This window comes from Mauremys mutica, chromosome 3 (assembly GCF_020497125.1).
Source record: "Mauremys mutica isolate MM-2020 ecotype Southern chromosome 3, ASM2049712v1, whole genome shotgun sequence".
NCBI lineage: Eukaryota > Metazoa > Chordata > Testudines > Geoemydidae > Mauremys > Mauremys mutica.
In genome coordinates this window covers 117,768,522-117,789,699 of record NC_059074.1, presented here as the reverse complement: position 1 = coordinate 117,789,699, position 21,178 = coordinate 117,768,522, and the positions used below count along the sequence as shown (strand labels likewise).

Here is a 21,178-nt window from a genome sequence, read left to right as displayed (position 1 = left end):
CCATAAGATACTGTGACAACAAATTACCTAGGCCAATATGTACAATATTTGTATAAAGCTCTCTCTTGAAACTTTAATTAGTTTAACAATTGTGTGCCTGTTGCCTGTATTTGCCTTGCAAGAAAATACACAGTAGCTCAGTAGCACAATACTGTACATCTAACACAGAACTCACTGCTCAGTCCAACATAATTTATGAAGCAGCATGGGAATAATGGGCCAGATTCAATGGAGTTGCACCCAAGATGAAGTTACCTCAGTCAGCTGCATGGCAATGGACAAAAGCTTAAGAAGGGAGTGAGGAGGAGATTGAGGTGAATCACAGGTTAACACACTGGAGACATGTTCCACTGTCTGGGAAGGCAGGGAAATAAAACTATCCTACTCTGACTAGTCTAGACACATCACGAGACACTGCACTCTGGAGTGTGCACAGCTGTTTTATAGACCTACCAACACACGATCCTCCTCATTATCTGATCCCTACACCAGAGGTGGGCAAACTACAGCCTGCAGGCCACATCCGGCCCACAGGACCCTCCTGCCCGGTCCCTGAGCTCCTGGCCCGGGAGGCTAACCCCCCGTCCCGTCCCCTGCTGTTCCCCCTTCCCCGCAGCCTCAGCTCACTGCGCTGCCGGCGCAATGCTCTGGGTGGCGGAGCTGCAAATTCCTGGTGCAGCGCAGCTGCAGAGCCCAGCCTGACCCAGTACTCTGTGCTGCGCAGTGGCATGGCTGGCTCCAGCCAGGCGGTGCAGCTGTAGCGCCAGCAGCCACCTGTGCTCCAGGTAGCGTGGTAAAGGGGCAGGGAGCAGGGGGGTTGGATAGAGGGCAGGGGCGCTTGGGGTGGTTGGTCAGGAGGCGGGGGTGTGGGTAGGGGTCGGGGCGGTCAGAGGGCAGGGAACAGCGGTTGAATGGGGGCAGGGATCCCGGGGGCGCAGTCAGGAAGGAGGGGGGGCTAGATGGTGGGGCGGGAGGCAGTCAGGAGCTGGGGTTCTGGGGGCGGTCAGGGAGAAGGGGTGGTCGGATGGGGTCCCGGGAGGGGCAGTCAGGAATGAGAGGAGGGCTTGGATGGGGTGGCGGGGGGCAGTTGGGGGGGTTCTGGGGACTATACGGGGACAGGGAGTGGGGGGGTGGATGGGGCAGAGGTACCAGGGGGCCATCAGGGAATGGGGTGGGGGTTGGATGGGGCAGGAGTCTGGAGGGGCTGTCAGGAGGCGAGAAGCAGGGGAGGTCGGATAGGGGGTGGGGCCGCGCCATGCCTGGCGGTTTGTGGAGGCACAGTCTCCCCTAACCGGCCCTCCATACAATTCCAAAACCTGATGTGGCCTTCAGGCCAAAAAGTTTGCCCGTCCCTGCCCTACACAATTCCCAGAATCTGTCCTTAAAAGGCCAGAACTTAGAATAGAGGTGGGGTGGACCCCGAGCTGCCCTTAACAGAACTGCTCATCCTGTCATATTGTGAGGGATGGGGGGGGGCAGGTGCAGCTGCAGACTCAGGAATGTTAGGAAAGAGCACAAAGAATCAAAGGCCCCACTACTCCTGAGCTGTTCATGTTGCCCATGCTAGGAGAAGCCTAGGCAGAAATGCAGAGGGGCAGGGTCCATGTGCTGTACACCGCAGGTGCAGGGAGTTCCAGTCAGGGTTCCCTACAGAGAGCTAGGACTCCAGAGTTCCCATCAAGTAACAGAAATTTTAATTCTCTTTTGAGGTGTATGAGGTCAGGGACCGCATAAGACGATCCCCACAGACGGTCTGGCAGCTCAGGTTTAACATTGGGATGGGACAAGCAGGGTTAAGGTTTCCCTGGCAAATACAGTTAGGCCCTTCCATGTCTGAAGTGATTTAGAACCCATGCAATGTTAAAGGAAATCTCCAGTGTTATATAAAAGATATTCTAATGCCTCAGAAAAAGAGCATGATATTTGAAAGTGCCTATAATATAACAAAGGAAACAAATGAGCTATCAAACAGAAGGCCTCCATTCTAAATGCAGATGGAGGTCAAGATATAAGGGAGTGCAGCTATAATTTGGCAAAAGAACAAAGAACAGGAAGCTTTCTTGGTTGCTGCAAGGTAAATTCTCATGTTTTCTTAAACATTTGTTGTTGCTGAGCTGAAATTCTTTAATTATAGCCAGATATTTCAGAATAATTCATGCTGCTTTTTAGTAGCCTTCCAAAACTGCAAGATATACCAGGCTGCTGTTTAATTAACCACACAAAAATACTATTTGCCTTAGCCAGCTTTGAAACCCCCCCACCCTTTTTGGGTTTTCCAATGACTAGAAGCATTTCCTGTGTCTTAGGCCTTGCCTACCCAAAAATGTACCGTTTTTAAACAGATTTAGTTAAACTGGTGCAAAACTCTGTGTGGACACACTTAATTTAGTTTAAAAGTGGTTTATTTTGATTAAGGGCATGTCTTCACTAGCAACATTAAAGTGCTACTGTGGCAGCGCAGCTGCGGTAGCACTTTAATGTGGCTGTGTAGTCACAGCGCCAGCGCCGAGATCAAGCTCTCCCAGCACTGTAAAAACCCACCTCCAAGAGGGGACTAAATTCAGTGCTGATGTAAATGGTGGTGTAAGTTGGTCAGAAGGCAGGTATGTATGGGAAAAGTAGCGTAACTTGCACCAGTTTGGCAAGTGGTTGGCACTCAGTGGTTGTACAAAATGAATGTAACTTACACTAACATGGTGTCCTATGGACACCAAATTCAGCTCTGCCATAAAATAAGGAGGGGGTTCCATCCACTTACTCCAGGATGCAGTTGACACGGCCTGTTCACATGTGTTACACTGTACCGCTGAGTTCTAGCCTGGGAATTGAGAGAACATTGAGGTGACCCGTGTTCTAGGTCTTTAGAGAAATGGGGATGCCCCCAGGTATAGATTTTTGAAAGTTGGGTGCTAATACCTCGCTAAGTTTGTACTAAGTATGGAAAATATATTTTGCCTAGTTCTAAAACAATTGGCACGATGTGGGTTTGAGAGTAGATGGTGCTCATGGCTTTTTTGGATTCACATTCCCGCTGCATTCAGCACAATAAGAGGAGTAAACTTCTGGGCTGTTAATTTGTGATCTCTATCTAGATCCCCCTCATTACAGATCCCCACTCTGGGATTTGTACTCTTATATGCAGTCAGAGCATGAACTCCTAAAGCTCTAAGCTGTTTGTTCCAGTAGGGGGCAACATGTGCCTGTCCCTGTAATGGAATCCAAGACCTATTTAGGGTATGTCTACCCTGCATATTTAGGGTATGTCTACCTATTCCAGCTGACTTGGGCTTGTGGGGCTCAGGCTTGTGGGGCTGTTTAACTATGATGTAGACTTTTGGGTTGGGGTTGCAGCCCAAGCTCTGGGACCCTCCGACCTTGCAGGGTCCTAGAGATGGAGCTCCAGCCCGAGCCTGAATGTCTACACTGCAATTAACCAGGGCCTTAGCCTGAGCTCTGTGAGCCCGTGTCAGCTGGCCCGGGCCAGCCACAGGTTTTAACTGTTGTGTACATACCCTTAGTGCTTCTAATTGCCATTTTTTTCCTGACTTTGTTTGGTAAAGGAGCAATCCTGAGCCACTGCATCAGAGCTCGTAACTACCTGTCTCACTTCAATGTCTCATCAAATTTAAAAAAAAAAATTAAGACCAGAACAGACTCTGTGATCATTCAGTGCCACCTCCATCATTTTGGTGTACTGTGATTTCAGCCTCTTGGGCACTTTTGCCTTAAGGAGCTCCAATTCTCTTTTCATTGGTGTTTGATGTTGCTTGTGTGTCCGTCAGTGCATTAGGAGGAGTCCATGCCATGCAGTTTCGGCTGTCAAAAGATTTTAATTTTCTTTTTCTTTCTTGCTTTCTCTCTTGCACAAGTTGGCTTGACTTGAGGATCAGGGCCGTCCTGTCCCAGAGCTCACTTATTGACAGTTTAAAAAACAAAACAACGAATAGGCTTAAACTGCCTTATTTTCTCACAGCGAGCCACATTCTCTCCTTAGTCAATGGGGTTGTAAGGGTTTCATTGAAGGCAGACTCTGGCTCAACATTTCTACCAATCAATGGCAGTCTCTTGCAAACAATCACATAAAAAAGCTTAAGAACTAACACCTAGGAATCAAAGTAGGCTGTGGGTTGATTATGATGCAGTGTGGTTTCTAGAGTGTGCCAGTATGCTATACAGAGGCTGTAAGTGAAAAAGAGCCCCATTTTGACTTAAAAGAAATAGCAGATGCACAGAAGAGAGAATCCATGACTCCATTCCAACACACTGGTATTAGCATGTCTGTTAGCAATGTCACAATGTAGGCACAGGGGAATGGGGTTGATCTTCTGACCTCATTCAGCACACATGCTGTAGTTCCCATTAGCAGTAAAGGGAGCTGTATATGTTGTTTGGGAGGAACATATAGCCACCGAATGGGAATTATAAATATGCCACCATACTAAATGAATCATCTCATTACTTTTAAGAGGCTGGTGAAAGTAAAGTACCATTGTCTTGGTTGTGGTTGCCATTGTACATGGGTGCAAATGGGATAGGGAAGAAAATAGGGAGAGCCTTCCTGCTTGCCCATATGTTATGAGCAATGGCACTGCTTGAGCTCCCCTGAATAGGCTGGCACTAGAGGTAGAGAGTGTCCCTTTAGCACCAGCCATTGGAGCTGGCTGAGTGATGGGGGGGAGGGGCATGAGGTTCACTGCCTCTGGGAGCTCCCACTATGGTGGTGCACCTCACATTTACCCATCCTGTGGGTTGTGGCTTCAAGCCCACAGTAAATCAGGTTTTAAAAAGGTGGTAAAAAAAATCCCTTTGGGAACAGTTTGGAACAGGAAGTTTTGCATGAAAATATTTTATGTGAAATATTATTTTGGTTGTGCATTTTCAAAATGAAACAGTTTCTGTTGAGTTTGAATGAAAAAGTGCAATGAAATGTTAAAAAACAAAATGTTGAAACAAAACAATTTTTTCATTTAGAAGTTTCCCATTGAAAAATAATACAAAAAAGTAATTAAAAATGATATTTTCCCAGGGAAAAATGTTCAACCAAACTCCATTTTTTCAGATGGAAATGTTTTCATTCAAAATTGTTGGATCAGCTCTACTTTTGAAAGGAAAAGCCAAGTATGTGTGTGTAATAGCATTTATCCTTCAGGTGACTCCTTACAAACATGCTGCAGTGTCTGAAGGAAGACTTCCAGGAAGAATCCACAGTAACAGAGATGAATAGGTTAAACAATAACTCTTCATTGAGAGAGGTTGGCCAACCTCTCAACAGGATCAGAAGTCTTTTGAGTCTCTACCCTTTCTGGAGCTTTCACTCAGAACACTGGATGCTGGTCACTCTTCTAATTTGAAAGTGATAATTCAGAACATGTACTGGTTACTAGTAATTGCTAAGTATGCCACAATGTCCGTTTAAATCTCTAAAACATCCCCATTTTTCAACTGTTCAGTGCTCTAAAATTATTGTTTTATTTTTTTGAAGTATGAATTGCTGGAAATTATTGTTACTTTGACACATCTGAGCTACACTGAAGGTCACAGACTGGTCTCATGATCCAACGGGATCATAGGATCACCATAGGATGGCAGGATTGCTCCACAACCTCGCCTTAATGGTTTGCCTCAGGTTTGTGGTTCAGTAGATGAAAGATATTTAAAAAAATAGAGGGAAAATCCTAAAAAAGATGCTTATTTATTCCTTTCAGAATCTACTTAGCTTTGCTTCGCTTATTCATACATAAAGATTTAAATCTTCTGGTGTTTCACTGCAAATTTTTAAAATTATGTTTTCATTTTTTTAAAATCAATTTTCATTAGATTCAGTTTCATTAGATCTTTGCACATAAGTGCATTTATATATTGTTTGGTTTTCCATTTGGGATTTTTTGTTATAATTCTTTTGTTCAGGGATTGCTTTGGTTGGAACAAGACAGAAGGGTTCCTGTTGTCTACTCCTCCAAAACATAGCTCTCTCCTTTCCACCAAGACCGAAAATACAACCCACAAAAAATGCAAACTCAGAAGCAGAGAATAAAGATTCTCCAGCTACCTGATGCTTCCCAGGAATTCAGAGTAGTTCCAAGAGGATCTCCAGGTAACTATTTAATTGAAATAACAGCCACAAGATCTGGCTATAGGACTTACTACTGTGAGTGTGCCCACTGATTTTCAGTGGAACTACTCATGGAAATAAGAACTAATCTTGGTAGTGTTTGCAGAATCAGGTCCACATATTTTATCAGGGCTTCTGATCCCATTGAGCTCTTCTTACTGTTAATGGTAAATCTCTCTCCCTTAGAGAGCAGTAGTGATCAGAAAGTTTGGGGGAAATGGATTTGGAGAAAGGGGCATGAGATTCTATGAAACAAGTTTGGGACTTGAAGAAAGGGGTTAAAAACCCCTAAGAGGAATGCTAAGTTTTGAGAACAATACTGGAGTTTGGGAGACAGAAATATGCTGAATTGAAATCCAGAGAGGTAAAACTCCCAGACCTTGAGAAATGGCAAGGACATAACTAAAAGCAACCCAGGTGGTCTTTTGTGGTTTGGAACAAGTGTTGTGAGATAGGAAGATATTAGTAATCTGTACCTCTATCTTTCTTTTTATCTTTGGGAAACTTGTAGAAGGCAGCAGTCTGGAGGGATCTCTAGAGACAGCTTAACTTTCACAATGAACAGTTTAACAGAAGTGACAGTTCAGGTAAAACAGTAGAGAAAAAAATACCCCAGAAAGGGAAGTGTCTACATTTTGTGCCTTGAGAAAGAGAGAGGAGGTAAGATGAGAATGATCACAACTACTGTGTGTGTCTTTTCTATCCGTGAAATATGTGTAATCATCACTATTTTGTTTTTCATTCTGTGGGCTTAATTCTTCTGTCATACAGGTTTTTTATAAGTGGCGCTCCATCAATTTCAGTGGAGTTACTTTTGATTTACACAGCTGTAAGATGGAGAGGAGACTTGGGCTATGAATTACCCCAATCTGATAGTGCCTAAAAACAACCTATTTAGCAGCAAAATATAAAAAGGAATTTTAAATAATTTAGCCAATGCCTTTCTTTGCCTCAAGTCGTTATGCTTTCCCCCCTTAAGTAAAGGAGCCCACAACTTCTTATGCAGATGTTATATGATTTTCACAGCACATATTTTGTGCCCTGGGTACAATTCAGGTTTTACATATCAAATTGGAGACCTTGAAAAATATGTGGGCATGTTACTATGTTTTAAAAGCTTTTGTTTCCTTGCAGAGATGAAGTATGGATGTTAGGAAACACCCAGCTATCCCACAGAAAACCTAAACAATAAATAAAAAGTTTTTGTGTATAAATCATAGAATCTCATGAGGTCATCTAGTCCAACCCCCTAGTCAAAGCAGGACCAATCCCCAGATTTTTGCCCCAGATCCCTAAATGATTGAACTCACAACCCTGGATTTAGCAGGCCAATGGTCAAACCACTGAGCTATCCCCTCCTCCTTAAAATAAACATGCTTAAAATACCACGCTTGATAACCAATTATATTTTGAAGAAGTAAATTCAAGTAATACATGTTAATTACGATGTATCATACTGATAGTCTCTGTAGACATGCATGGGCAGAAGTAAAATGGGATTTAAGGGCAAGTTTCAGGGAGAATGTGCTGCAGGAGAGTGGGTAAGCTGAAATCTTTTGTCTGCCATAATTTTCAGTCTCTTAATGTGCTATAATAACATTGTGCTATAATGTGCTATAATAACATTAAAAAAAAGATGTTTTTGACTGACATGACATTTTGTGACTGACATGACATATTAGGGACCGGCTGCCACATTTAGCCCTGATCAGGCCAATACTTATATGTGTGAGTAATTTTTGACATGCATAGTCTCATTGAATTCAATGGAACTGCTCGTGTGAGTAAAGTTGCATATGTGTCTGTTTACTGGATCAAGCCTTCTTGCAGAAGGGTAGACACTCACATATTCCTCACAGATCCTGAAATCCTTTCAGTTCTCACCCCTGCTCCTGGGATCATCTACTAGCAGCTCTCAATCTAAATACTATCTGTAATAGTAATAGGGCCCATTATTTCAGAGCTTTTCTGCCCAGAATGAGCTATATAAATACACAGAGTGGTCCCAAAACAACAGAGAATATGTACCATATAGCCCCCACTTCATATACTAATCTTCCTTTCCCTTCAAACTTGGCACACAAATGTTGCAATGATAAACAATTCAAGAAGAACCCCAAGATATTTCAACCTAACCTGAAAATCATTAAGTATAACTCAAAGAAAAAAAGAAATAGATATGTATTCACATCCATGCTGTTGAAAAATGTATGAAAATTATGTATTTAGCATCTTCCTGCCGATTGTGATGTGTTCTACATAAACTTTAACTTCAAAGCGCAAAGGGCAAAACTCTTCTCTGTGATCCTCTCTGTGTGCGTCTCTCTCTTATCCACGGTGCTTTCTGTTTCATATTCTGTACACTTGTCCTACTCACGTAGCTATGATTGACACTTAATGGGAGTTGTGGAACAATAGAACAATTGTAGAATATGAGCAGCATTGTAAAATTCTCCATGCCGACCAGCCAAACTCCAGGAAGTTTAGTTTTTTTTACAGGTTTGTAAAATATTGTTGTGTCCTTATTCTGGCTGTTTGTAGCAAAATCAGCATTGAGGCCCGAATTGTGCCCTCCCACGGAAGGGACAAAAGGAGAGAAAATCTCTGAGAATCTCCTTGCAAGAATCCCCATTTGGGGGGAGACTCGAGGATGAGGAGTTGGTCCCCTACATGGAATAACCCTCTAGACCTGTGTCCAAAACTATTGGATCCCCCAGATAGCTGCATGCATCTATGGGAAGTCAGAACCAATTGGATGCTACCTTTGGCAACTGGTGACTTGATCCGGTTCTCTAGCAGTATGGCTGTACTGGAACTGCGTCACCAGGGAACCCCCTGGCTACTTCTACATTCATAATCATTGAAGCCAGAAGGTGGATAATGTGTCCCTTCCCCTCCCCTGCACACAGTGTCTGACCCTTGCACAGATTTGGATCCATGGAGTACCCTCACCTGGGGATGGAGTGGGTTGTGGAAATTGTGCAGGAGAGGTAGTCAACCTCTCGTATGTGCTGGCCATTGTATTGGCAAGTCCTCTCCGTTTAGACTGTGTCCGTTGGTTTCCTCCTCTGTATCAGGTTCAAACTTTTTGTCCTAACTAGGCCTTGCATGACTCTCATGCTCCCTATTTGTCCACTCGTGTCTCTTATTATGTTGTCACCTCCTCCTCCCTGCTATGATGCCAGCCTGCACTTACCTGCTTCTGCCCCACAGGGCTTTGAGTTTTTTCCCATGGCATTCTATAAGTGCAACTTTTCCTTCCTGAACTGACCCATAAGGCTACTGCCCTCTCCTCCAAACACTTGTTCACACAATTCTGAAGCAGTCAAATGCACTACAAAGCATATCTCAAAATGGCAGATATGTGATATCTGCCTTGCCCTTGAGTATTGGAGAGGGATCATTTGTGTCCATACATTACTTAGCAAAATGGAGCACTGGTCCTGACTAGGGTGGTAGGGTGCTACCTTAACACAAATATTAAATAATAATAGAATCATCTTTGCATTTCATTCAGCTTGGCCAGTGTAGACTGGTCAGTTTCATTAATTTTCTGTTCATAATTTCATTTCTTGTTTCTCATGAACTGATGTTTCTGAGTTTGAGTGGCCAACAATTAAAAAAACCTATCATCCAAACAAAAAGAAACAAACATTATTTCAATTTGAAGAAAGAAATCAGAACAATATCTCTGTTCACTTAAATTGTGAATTGAACCCTGTCGTTACTAAACATATTTTTTGTGTCTAAAGTACTCAACAGCATTTCTCTAAGCAACTAAGGGCCTGAACCCAAAGGCTATTGAAATTAATAGGGGCCAGGACTTCAGCTGGTCTAAATTGGTGTAGCTCTGTTAACTTCAGTATTCCTGTGTTGATTTGTGCCAGCTGAGGATCTAGCTCTGGCAGATTTTTCATTGACTTCAATGGGATTTAGAGCCCACTTTTTATAAAAACTAAAGTAAAGGAGAAAGTGTGGCTTTCTAGGATCCCATAACTGGATTACTATGCAGTCAACAATAACTTTAAAATCAGCAAGTACCTGAAATATCAAAAATGTGCTCAAGAAGGATGTAGTAAGTAGCATCTATACAGCACTAAAATCCCAAAAGACAAGAAGTAAAAAGAGCCCTGACTGGCAGAAAATAAAAGGTTATTAACCACACAGAGATGCATCTTTGGGCTGTGTGAAACTGAAAAGCGAATGGGAAACAATTATGAAGATTGTAAGTGGAGAGTGATAATAGATACGAGGGATGCTTTTTCAAGGAATTTCTAAGGAAATTGGATTGTAATTAGAAAAGGAAATGTAATTGAGAGAAGATTTCTAAAAGGTGAATGAAAAGGCTTTTATAAATAGCAAACATACAAGTTAAGATGCAAAATAAGCAACGAAATATGACTGTGTTCATTTATTGGTAATTTTTAGCATGAAAATGATTGAGAAGTGTGTTTTAAACTCAATTGTTTGAATATTTGTTTCCCCTTCACTTCCCTGCCAAGAACTGAGTTTAAGATTCCATGCTCGCTTTGAAACAGCTGATATATCACAGCCACCGAGGAGCCTGATTCTGTAAAATGCATCTGCTTAACCTTACACCCCAAGAGTAATCCCATTGGTGTGAGTGGGACAACCCAGGTGTGCAAAGTTAAGCATGCATAAGTGTTTGCAAGATTGGGGCCTAAATCAGCACTCTCTCCTTTGGTCTGGGGCTAAGATGATCTCCTTCTGGTGCAGGAAACACATGAATGTAGGAGTTGGAAGTGCAAGGATAGGTATCAAGCTGTTAATATACAAATCAGATAATTTATTGTTAGTAAGGGAGGGATGTTAAGAAGAAGAGCAACTACAGCTAATATCCTTTCAAAGACTGGGGCAAACACGATTCCCAAGGGCATTGTTCACAGAGTTATACAGAGAGCAAGACGCAAAGAGAGGAAAACACACTAAGCCAAATCCTGAGCTCCTTTTTAGTACATATTCAGGCAACCACCCCTTGAAATTACTCATAAGTGTAATAATTAAATATCAGAAGGATAGCTGTGTTAGTCTGGATCTGTAAAAAGCGACAGAGTCGCCACAGGCAAGTATCATTATGTTCAATTTACAGATGGAGAAAATAAGGTAGATTGTGAATAAGCAAAACTCCCACTGAAGTCAAAGGGGCCAGGGTTTCACCCAGTTTTCAATTGACTTGCCCAGGATTATAAAGCAGGTCACTGGCAGAGTCAAGAATGTCTATTGTTCTACTCATTGGACTACGCCTCCAACCCTTGGCCTTGAGTGCGGCGGGAGTGGCATGACTTCTATGCATATGCTAGACCAGGGGTTGTGGTTAGTGGAGCCATATAAATATGGATCCACTGGTTGCACTTCTGCCCCTCCCTCACTTCATCCCTAAATGTCGCCATTTTGTCTATGCAGAACTGGCATGGAGGCATCTCTGCTATACATAGAAAACGTATAGTCTCTTTGTGAGCCCGCTGGCCAGGAAAATCATAGCAGTCCTGCTACATGGGCTGGTCTGTAGGAAAGATTTTGTGAAATTCACCCAAGCTGAGTAATACTGGTTTGTTTATTTTTAAGAGAACTTTAATTATTACAGCGACAAAGAGACCTGTGGTGACTTAAAGCTTAAAGGTAAGCTTTATGTTATTTATTATTATTCCATTCCTCTAGTCCTTGCATTGTGCTGGAATAAAAAGCAAATTTACTCATGTAGGGCCCACATAGAATTTCACCTCGGACAAACAACAATAAAAGTGAGAGTAGAAAAATGTTTGAAAACAAATTTTAAAAAAATCACTGAGTGCAGAAGAAAAGGCAAGCTGAGTTAGTATTATTTATTCTGTTTTGTATTTTACCAACTTTTGAACATATGAAAGTTGCATATTCCTTGCATTTAAGTACTGAGAAAGGAACAATAGAGATGAAGCTGGATGACTGGAAATATAGTTCAGTGAATAATTCATAACAAATAATTTCTTCAGCAAATTTTGCGTCTATCTTCTCACAAATTACTTTAAAACAGATCACTATGTTCTCAAATTCACTTATTAAAAATTATTTACTAATAATTGTAACTTGTTTTTTAATATTAAATGTTAGAAAGTTGAGATTCTTTGATTTAACATACAGGCCATATGATATTTTTCTGTTCACTGAATGGATGAGTATAACGCTTTAAGATCCAGTCCTGACTTCATTGCTACAGGGACAGGCATCTACCTGTGTGGAGCAGCTTCTAGGATTGAGCCTAAATCAGGATGCATGGTGCAAATTCATTATTCCATTAATATTTGAAAAAAGTCACTTCAGATTCACTGTTTTGTTGAACATCTCTGTCAGTAAACTTCTTGGCTAGAACATATACAGAAAATAAAAACAAAACATGGGCAAACCTTGTTGAAACAAATTTGTTTCACAGTTAAAAACAATGTTCATGGAAATAGTGCACTATTCAACCTTCTCTCACTGGAGTAAATACTTGTGTTAAAAGAGAGAACAGATTGGGAAGACTTTAGAGAACCTTCGAAGTAAGCTACTGGTTTTAATTTAATTTAATGTTTATTAAAAGTGCAGGCTTGACAGCCCAGGAGAATGAGTTTGAGAAGGTAGTTTAGTTTACATATCCATTCAGCCAAACCATTTTTTTCCTTAATGCTGGAGTAGGAAGGAAGATCTAATAGGGATTCAGGGGCTGAGGGACTGGGGACTTTGCTTCTCTGGGTGCCAATTGGATATTCTGCTACAAGTATTTGGGGTCTCCTCTTGCCCCTAAAACAAAAACAATTATGTTTTGCCTGGCTTGATGGCAAATATGAACTCAAACAACTGCAGTATATGCTTGAGGTTTGGCTGTGTATGTGTGCTACTGATGATCTGTCTGCAGAACATGCTAGTTGCTTTACTTAGCGTAGGTTGATAAGAGATCAATTAGAGTGAGAAAGTTCACAGCCCACTTAAGAAGCAATATTCTCCCTTTATCTCATCTCCTTCTCAGGTTTCTGTTCCCCACCCCCTTGTATAGCTGTGTGCCTGTTGTGTTAAATGCTAATGTGAAAATTCTTCATCCAGCACCAGGCAGACATTTCTCTGGAAATTAATTCTATCCCCTTGCACTTGTCTCAAGCTTGTCCACATCCCTATCCAGCTGATCAAATTATCACTCTGATATTAAGGGACAACACCTTAGGTACATGGATTGTTGCCCTTGTCTGCTAAAGATGCTCTGCTCCAGCTGGTTATTTCAGAACAACTTTCCTGAGATCATTTTATTTTTGAAGAGAAGCAAGGAGTTAGGGTGAGAAGCCAATCAAATTATTCCATTTAAATAATATTTTAATAAATTAATAGACTTGTGTTCATTATTTAACCAGTACTATCAGTAGTTGAATAGTATTCAGAAAATAACTCATTCGGCAGTTTTTCTTCTTTTAATCATTGCATAATATTTTTCATTCTTTGACCAGCTCTTCTCCTCAGTGATTATTGGCCTAATTGTCTCTATTCTATTCATGTTCTTACATTGAGCACATCACTGTGGTGTCTGAACATCAGATCAATGGCATGTAATTACAGTCACACAGAACACAATCAACAATTATAGTGATCATTTTTGAGATCTTTCAACAAGGAAATCCTATTTAAGAAATTGCTGCAGGATTTCAGATTTCCAAATGTTTGCTCTTGTAATTAAGCAGATGGAGAACCTGCTGGCAATGAGAAACCAGGTCTCAGAACTTCTTCCACAGCTAATTTCTGCTCAGACCAAAGTAAATTATGCTGCAACAATTCTTTATCAAGGTAAATAGCACTGTACTCTACTTGGCAAAGTGCCTAACAACAAAACCCCAAAGAAGTGTCTAAAGGTTTTGCACACAGTAGGAGATTTTCACACCACAGTAATAAATGCAACACAGCAAAAAAACCCTAGCTAGCAGAAGGGAATGCCTTCTTATCTAACTACTCTGGAGGATATTTGCTGGATCAATCCTATGAAAGGATGATATGCTTCTGTGTGTCCAGAGGATGAAATAACAAGCCTGGAGGTAATAATGCTCTCATACCATGTTTGTGAATTTTACAAATACAGCATGAGGCTCTGTGACTCAGTCTGAATGGAATTCTGTTTAGCCCATGAATTTTACATGATATTTCAATGCTAGCTCTTTTGGGCAGCTTTCCTAAAACCGTGAGATGTCAGTTTTTAGGCGATGTTTTTTTAATCATAGTGGTAAACATCATAACACAATTTGTGAATTGTGTGAGAAAGGCTCTAAAACCTTAAAATTTGAGAATTACAAGAATATTTGATTTGTCTTCTTTTACTTTTGTAAACTTTCCAATAGTTTTAAGTGTTTGTGAGAATCAACAAAGGATAAAAATGAAGAAATACAATTTAGTGCAGTTTTTGTGTGGTTTCTCTTCAGACTTTAAATTCTGGCTGGTATTAAAACAACATTCCCAGTACAATAAATAGTTCCAGATTCATCAAAGAAATAACAAATAGATATGTAGATTTTTTTTCTTTTTAACAAAAAAGTCCATTCCCTTTCGTTGTTTCCAAATTTCTACAAGTAACAATTCTAAGTGATTATCAAATTTCCATATAGAAAACTGGTATGCATGTGGGAGTGTAATAGTACAATCTGATATTCTTGAGGCATCAGTTTTCTATAAATAGAGAAATATGTTATTTATCACTGGAACTCTTCATTAACTTAAAAATATATACATTATTGGGCATCTGTTCCTACATCTGAAGTTGACTGAGAACTTTTAATCCACCTAGCTGCCATTAAGTGGAATCTCACTGGAATTTCAGGCTTTGAGATGAGGCATCTAGACTCATTTCTGTAGTGTTGCCAGATCTCATGATATTTGGTGATTTTTCTTAAAGCACCAGCATCTGAAATTAGGTGACTTACATGAAAATCTCAGTTTTCATTTAAAAATAAGATGAAGTTTCTAGCTTTCATGGTTGCAGAGTAAAGATTGAAAATATGAATCCTATTGGCTCACCCTCCACCCACACCCGCAAGTGACTGCAAATAAAAAGAAACCCACATTTATTATATTTTAAAAACTCATGATTTTTTAACCAATTCCCTGATTCTTGGGAGGCTTGACTCGTAATTTTAGAATGTTTGTAGTAGTATGTCAGCATGTGCAATACCGACTGAAACCCCCCAAAACCATTCTGTGGTATTGTAGATTGTTCATTCTTCAGGGCAGGGACCATGTTTCCCTCCGTGTTTGTAGCATACTTTGCACAAAAGGAGCCGGATCCTGCTTGGCAGGCATGCCATTTCAGATTTTGGTAGGGGGAGCAACTTTAACCGTGATTCCAGGGACTACTTAGGCACTTGAAAACTCTAGTTTTTTGGCAGATAACTTAGCAGTTAACTGACAGGAGCACTGCATCTAATTCCTATATAAAAGAAAGAAAATTAAATAGATATTAGACCTGTACAGATCTAATACTAACATGTTCTGACATCTTGTGGCACGTCACTTAGGGGACACTGGTTAGGTTTAAAATTTTAATGTATATTCTTACTTTGTTACTACTCTGTGGCGAGAGAAACCCTGTCAGGAGTTCTGGGTTCCATCTCAGCTCTGGGAGGGGAGTGGGGTCTAGTAGGTTAAAGCAGGAGGCAGATACATCTGAATTCTATATAAGAACATCAGAATGGCCATGCTGGGTAAGACTAATGGTCCATCTAGCTCAGTATCCTGTCTTCTGGCAGTGGCCAATGCTAGGTGCTTCAGAAGGAATGAACAGAGCAGGTAATCATCAAGTGATCCAGCCCCTGTCACACACTCCCAGCTTCTGGCGAACAGAAGCTAGGAACCTGCAGAACATGGTGTTGCATCCCTGCCCAGCCTGGCTAATAGCCATTGCTGAATCTATCTTCCGTGAAATTATCTAGTTCTTATTGGAACCTTGTTATAGTTTTGGCTTTCACAACATCCCCTGGCAAAGAGTTCAAGAGACTGACTGTGAAGAAATATTTTCTTTTGTTAGTTTTAAATCTACTGCCTATTAATTTCATTGGGTGACCCCTAGTTCTTGTGTTATGACAAGGAATAAATAACACTTCCTTATTCAAATTTTTCCACACCATTCATGATTGTATAGACCTCTATCATACCCTTGCTTAGTCATCTCATTTCCAAGCTGAAAAGTCTGTCTTTTTAATCTCTCCTCATACAGAAGCTGTTAGCTATGCCCCTAATCATTTCTGTTGCCCCCCTCTCTGTACTGTTTCCAAATCCAATATATCTTTTTTGAGACGAGATGACCAAATCTGCATGCAGTATTCCATATGTGGGTGTACCATGGATTTATATAGAGGCAATATGATATTTTCTGTCATATTGTCTATCCCTTTCCTAATGATTCCCAGTATTCTGTTAGCTTTTTTGATTGTCACTGCACATTGAGCAGATGTTTTCAGAGAACTATCCACAATGACTCCACAATTTTTTTCTTGATGGGTAACACCTAATTTAGACCCCCATCATTTTGTATGTATAGTTGGGATTATAATTTGCATGTGTGTTACTTTGCATTTATCAACATATAATTTCATCTACCATTGTCTTGCCCAGTCACCCAGTTTTATGACATCCCTGTGACGGGTTGGATCACAGAACCCCACTTGGGAGCTGCCACCTGATGTGCCAAGACTACCTCAGCTCCTGCTTTCCCTGCCAGCTTGGGACCCCAGCACCCTGTCTTGCTGAGCCAGACATGCCCATCTGCTCCAACACAGACCCAGGGTCTGAATTACTTGCCCCACACAGCTGCAGGCTTAACTGAAAGCAACTTACAGAAGTGTTCCTGCCTGTAACACTCAGATGCCCAACTCCCAATGGGGTCTAAACCCAAATCAATCCGTTTTACCCTGTATAAAGCTTATACAGGGTAAACTCATAAATTGTTTGCCCTCTATAACATTGATAGAGAGATATGCACAGCTGTTTCCCCCCCCCATTATTAACACATACTCTGGGTTAATTAATAAGTAAAAAGTGATTTTATTAAATACAGAAAGTAGGATTGAAGTGGTTCTAAATAGTAACAGACAGAACAAAGTGAATTATCAAGTAAAATAAAACGTGCCAGTCTATGTCTAATACAGTAAGGCCTGGTCTACACTAGGACTTTAATTCGAATTTAGCAGCGTTAATTCGAACTAACCGCTAAACCATCCACACCAGGAAGCCATTTAATTCGAACTAGAGGGCTCATTAGTTCGAATTTGGTACTCCACCCCGGCAGGTGGAGTAACGCTAAATTCGACATGGCTAGCTCGAATTAGGCTAGGTGTGGATGCAAATCGAACTTAGTAGCTCCGGGAGCTATCCCACAGTGCACCACTCTGTTGACGCTCTGGACAGCAGTCCGAGCTTGGATTCTCTGACCAGCCACACAGGAAATGACCCGGGAAAATTTGAATTCATTTTCCTGTCTGGGCACTTTGAATCTGACGTCCTGGCTGGACATCGGGGCGAGTTCCGCAGCACCTGCAACGATGCAGAGCTCTCCAGCAGAGGAGTTCATGTTATCTGTGAATAGAAAGAGGGACCCAGCATAGACTGACCGGGAACTCTTGGATCTGATCGGTGTGTGGGGCGAGGAGTCTGTGCTTTCGGAGCTGCGCTCCAAAACAGGGAATGCGAAGACCTACGAGAAGGTCTCCAAAGCCATGAGAGACAGAGGATACAGGCGGGATGCAACGCAGCGCGCGTGAAAAATCAAGGACCCCAGACAAGGCTACCAAAAAATCAAAGCGGCAAACGGACGCTATGGAGCCTAGCCTGCCACCACTGCCCCACCGTGACCGTGGACTCTGACGATGGGACAGTGTCGACGGCCAGTTCCTCGGTGATGTTCGCGGACGGGGAAGATGAGGAAGGGTTTGTGGAGGACGAGGCAGGCGAGAGCACTTACAACGCTGGTTTCCCCGACAGCCAGGATCTATTCATCACCGTCACGGAGATCCCCCAACAACCTTCCCCGGCCATTAACCCGGACCCTGAATCAGGGGAAGGAGCAGTCGGTAAGTGCTTTAACCATGTTAACTTTTATTCTTAATATAAACAGGAATCTTAACTGTGTGAAAAGGAGGTCTGTCTAGATATGGGGATAGAACAGAAATCATCCTTGGAGATCTCCACGAAGCTCTCCTTGCGTTAATCGAAAAGCATCAGCAGGAGGTTCCTGAGGAGAGCTGCCTTATTGGGTGCTCCGTGGTAGCACAGTTTTCCGCGCAAGGCTTTCATGAGGTACTCAGGGAGCACTGCCATCCCCGAGCACGGCTGTATCGGGCCCCTGGTTCGTGCTAGCTTTCACGCAGCATGCGCTCTCTATCTCCTTCAGTGACCGTCCTCAGGGTGATCTCACTCGGAGACTCCTGCATCTAATTAGGGTAATTACTGTAATTTTACGCCTGGTCCAAAGTATTTTTAAAAAATCTACGGACAGACGGCATAGCACAGACTCAGCACGCAGCTGCGTGACGAGCGTAACGGAAAAGCCAAAAGAATTATAATGGACGCTCATGGAGGGAGGGGGGAATGAGGACGCAAGGTATCCCCACAGTTCCTGCTGTCTCCGAAAAGTATTTGCATTCTTGGATGAGCTCCAAATGCTTCTAGGGTCAAACACAGTGTCTGCGTGGGTCAGGGCATAGTTCGGCAATTTGCGCACACACACCCCACCCACCACCAGAAGTGAAAAACAATCCTCTGTTGACTCTTTTACATGTCACCCTATCTTTACTGAATGCTGCAGATAGACGCGATGGTGCAGCACTCAACACCAACATCCTTGCTCCCCCACGCTATGGATGGCTGATGGTACAAAACGATGGAAATCCGTCCTCATCATCAGCCTATTGGCACATGGGGCAGTGCAAAAGGGCTGGTAACCATGCCGACTAGCATCAGTAAGGTCGATCAAGGGCGCCTGTCCCTAATTTTTCATGGCAGATGGTGCAATATGGCTGGTAACCGTCCCTCATCCATTGCAACAGGGGCTGAGCTCCATCAGCCCCCCACCCTTCATTGTAAATAAAAGATTCGATTGCCCCTGGACTAGCAGAGGGATGATGGGCTCCTTCATCCACACTCCTTAATGTCCTGCCTGGACTATCATTGCAGCTGGAGGCTTCCTTCCACTCATTTCTCACAAACAAGTCACTGTGTCTTATTCCTGCATTCTTTATTACTTCATCACACAAGTGGGGGGACAATGGTATGGTAGCCCAGGAAGGCTGGGGTAAGAACGGAATGAACAGGTGTTGTTGTTGCAGGAGCACCCCCCCTGAATAGCAAACAGCTCATAATTTATGCAGGATCGGACACAGAGCAGCTGTGCTCTCTGGTTCTATGATACAGTGGTTCTCTAGTACACTTGCCCATAATCTAGGCAGGACTGATTCTATTTTTAGATACCAAAAAGGAGGGATTGACTCAGGGAGTCATTCCCAATTTTTGCTTTTGCGCCCCTGGCTGCTCGGCCAGGGGCACTTATGACAGCCCCAAATGGGGCAGTGCAAAAGGACAGGTAACCATGCCCATCTTATTACCATCTTATTACCAATTTATGTTATGGTTGATGGTACAATATGGCTGGTAACCATCTCTGCTGTCATGCAAAAGCAAAAGCATGCTGCTGTGTAGCGCTGCTGGCCCGCCTCTGTCAGCAGGCACATCTAGTACACATACGGTGACATACACAAAAGGCAAAACAGTGTCCATGGTTGCCACGTTATGGCGTATGCCAGGGCAATTCTGGGAAAACGGGCTTGAAATGATTGTCTGCCGTTGCTTTACCGGAGGAAGGAATGACTGGCGACATTTACCCAGAATCCACCCCGAAAATGATTTCTGCCCCAGCAGGCACAGGGGTCTCAACCCAGAATTCACAGAGACAGCCTAGACTCAGTTAATTGTTCGCAAAAATGTATCTTTGCAAGGAATTCACTCCCTGTTTCCCATCTCACAGCTTCCACTGTCTCCAGACCTGCCACAGCATCCCCCTCGCAGAGGCTGGCGAAGATTAGGCGGCGAAAGAAAAAGACAAGGGACAAGATGTTCGAGGAACGTATGGGCTGCTACCTAGCAGAGGCGGACCAGCAGAGCTAGTGGAGGGAGACGCGTCTCTCTGTGCACAGCGCTCAGACAGCGAACGGGAAGGAGAGGTGGCATGAGGAAGACAAGCAGGCGACTGAAAACAATGCTTGGACTAGTGAGGGAGCAAACGGACACGCTCAGGCGCCTTGTGGATGTTCTGCAGGACCGCAGGAGGACAGAGCCCCCCCTGCAGTGTATCTGCAACCGCCCTCCCCCCCGCCACAAAGTCCCATAACCCCCCTCACCGAAAATAATCAGGAGGAGGGGCGGCCGGGGACGTGAATACTGTCACTGCACCACAGCACAGTGCTCAAGTACCCAAAAGCTCTCATACCGTACATTTGCCGAAGTCCTTCACTTCCAGACTCACAGTAGTCCCAATCCCCAGTCCCATCCCCCTAACTGTCTACTTAATTAATAAAAATGATTTGCTGTTAATTACTGTTTCCGTTATGTTTTTTTCAAAGAAGACTGTGTTCGAATGGCGGGCGTGGGAAGGGGGTGGTTAATTGCATAGGACAGTCACCTTTTCCCAGGGTACAGACACGGGGGCAGGATCAGCAGCGGTCACACACACGGTGCAGTCAGTAGGCAACCTGGTCCGGTTTTTTGGAGGTGGTTTCCAGGATCTGTGTGGGCGGGGGAGATGTGACTTTGCAGCGGGGGAGGGCAGTTACAGATCTTATACAGCGGTCCTTGTCCTGGACCGCTGAGTCACGCAGCTGAGGAATCTGTATCCGTCCTCCACCACCACAAGGTCACATATCCGCCCGCACACAGAATTCCATAAAGAGGGATGGCAGGCTCCGTTGAAAGAAGCCTTCCGGCACTGCGGACCGCTCTAGGAGCAGGAGCCTGTCATTCCTTGAGTTTAGAGGGCGGTCTTTACATCACCCGCAACACCCTACCCAGCACAGC

The 21,178-nt window shown here is 43.0% G+C and overlaps 1 long non-coding RNA gene across 3 annotated transcripts in view; it reads left to right on the top strand.

Annotated features, from left to right (window-relative positions):
• The window catches only part of LOC123367296, a 94,699-nt gene that overhangs the window by 10,905 nt on the left and 62,616 nt on the right, over nt 1-21,178 (top strand). Inside the window, exons 2-3 of one of the 3 annotated variants that reach the window (XR_006578397.1) lie at nt 5,908-6,094; nt 6,624-6,699. This is a non-coding gene — a long non-coding RNA (uncharacterized LOC123367296). Of the gene's footprint in view, nt 1-5,907; nt 6,095-6,623; nt 6,773-21,178 lie in introns of all 3 variants that reach the window. The other 2 variants (XR_006578399.1, XR_006578398.1) reach the window with 2 other exon arrangements.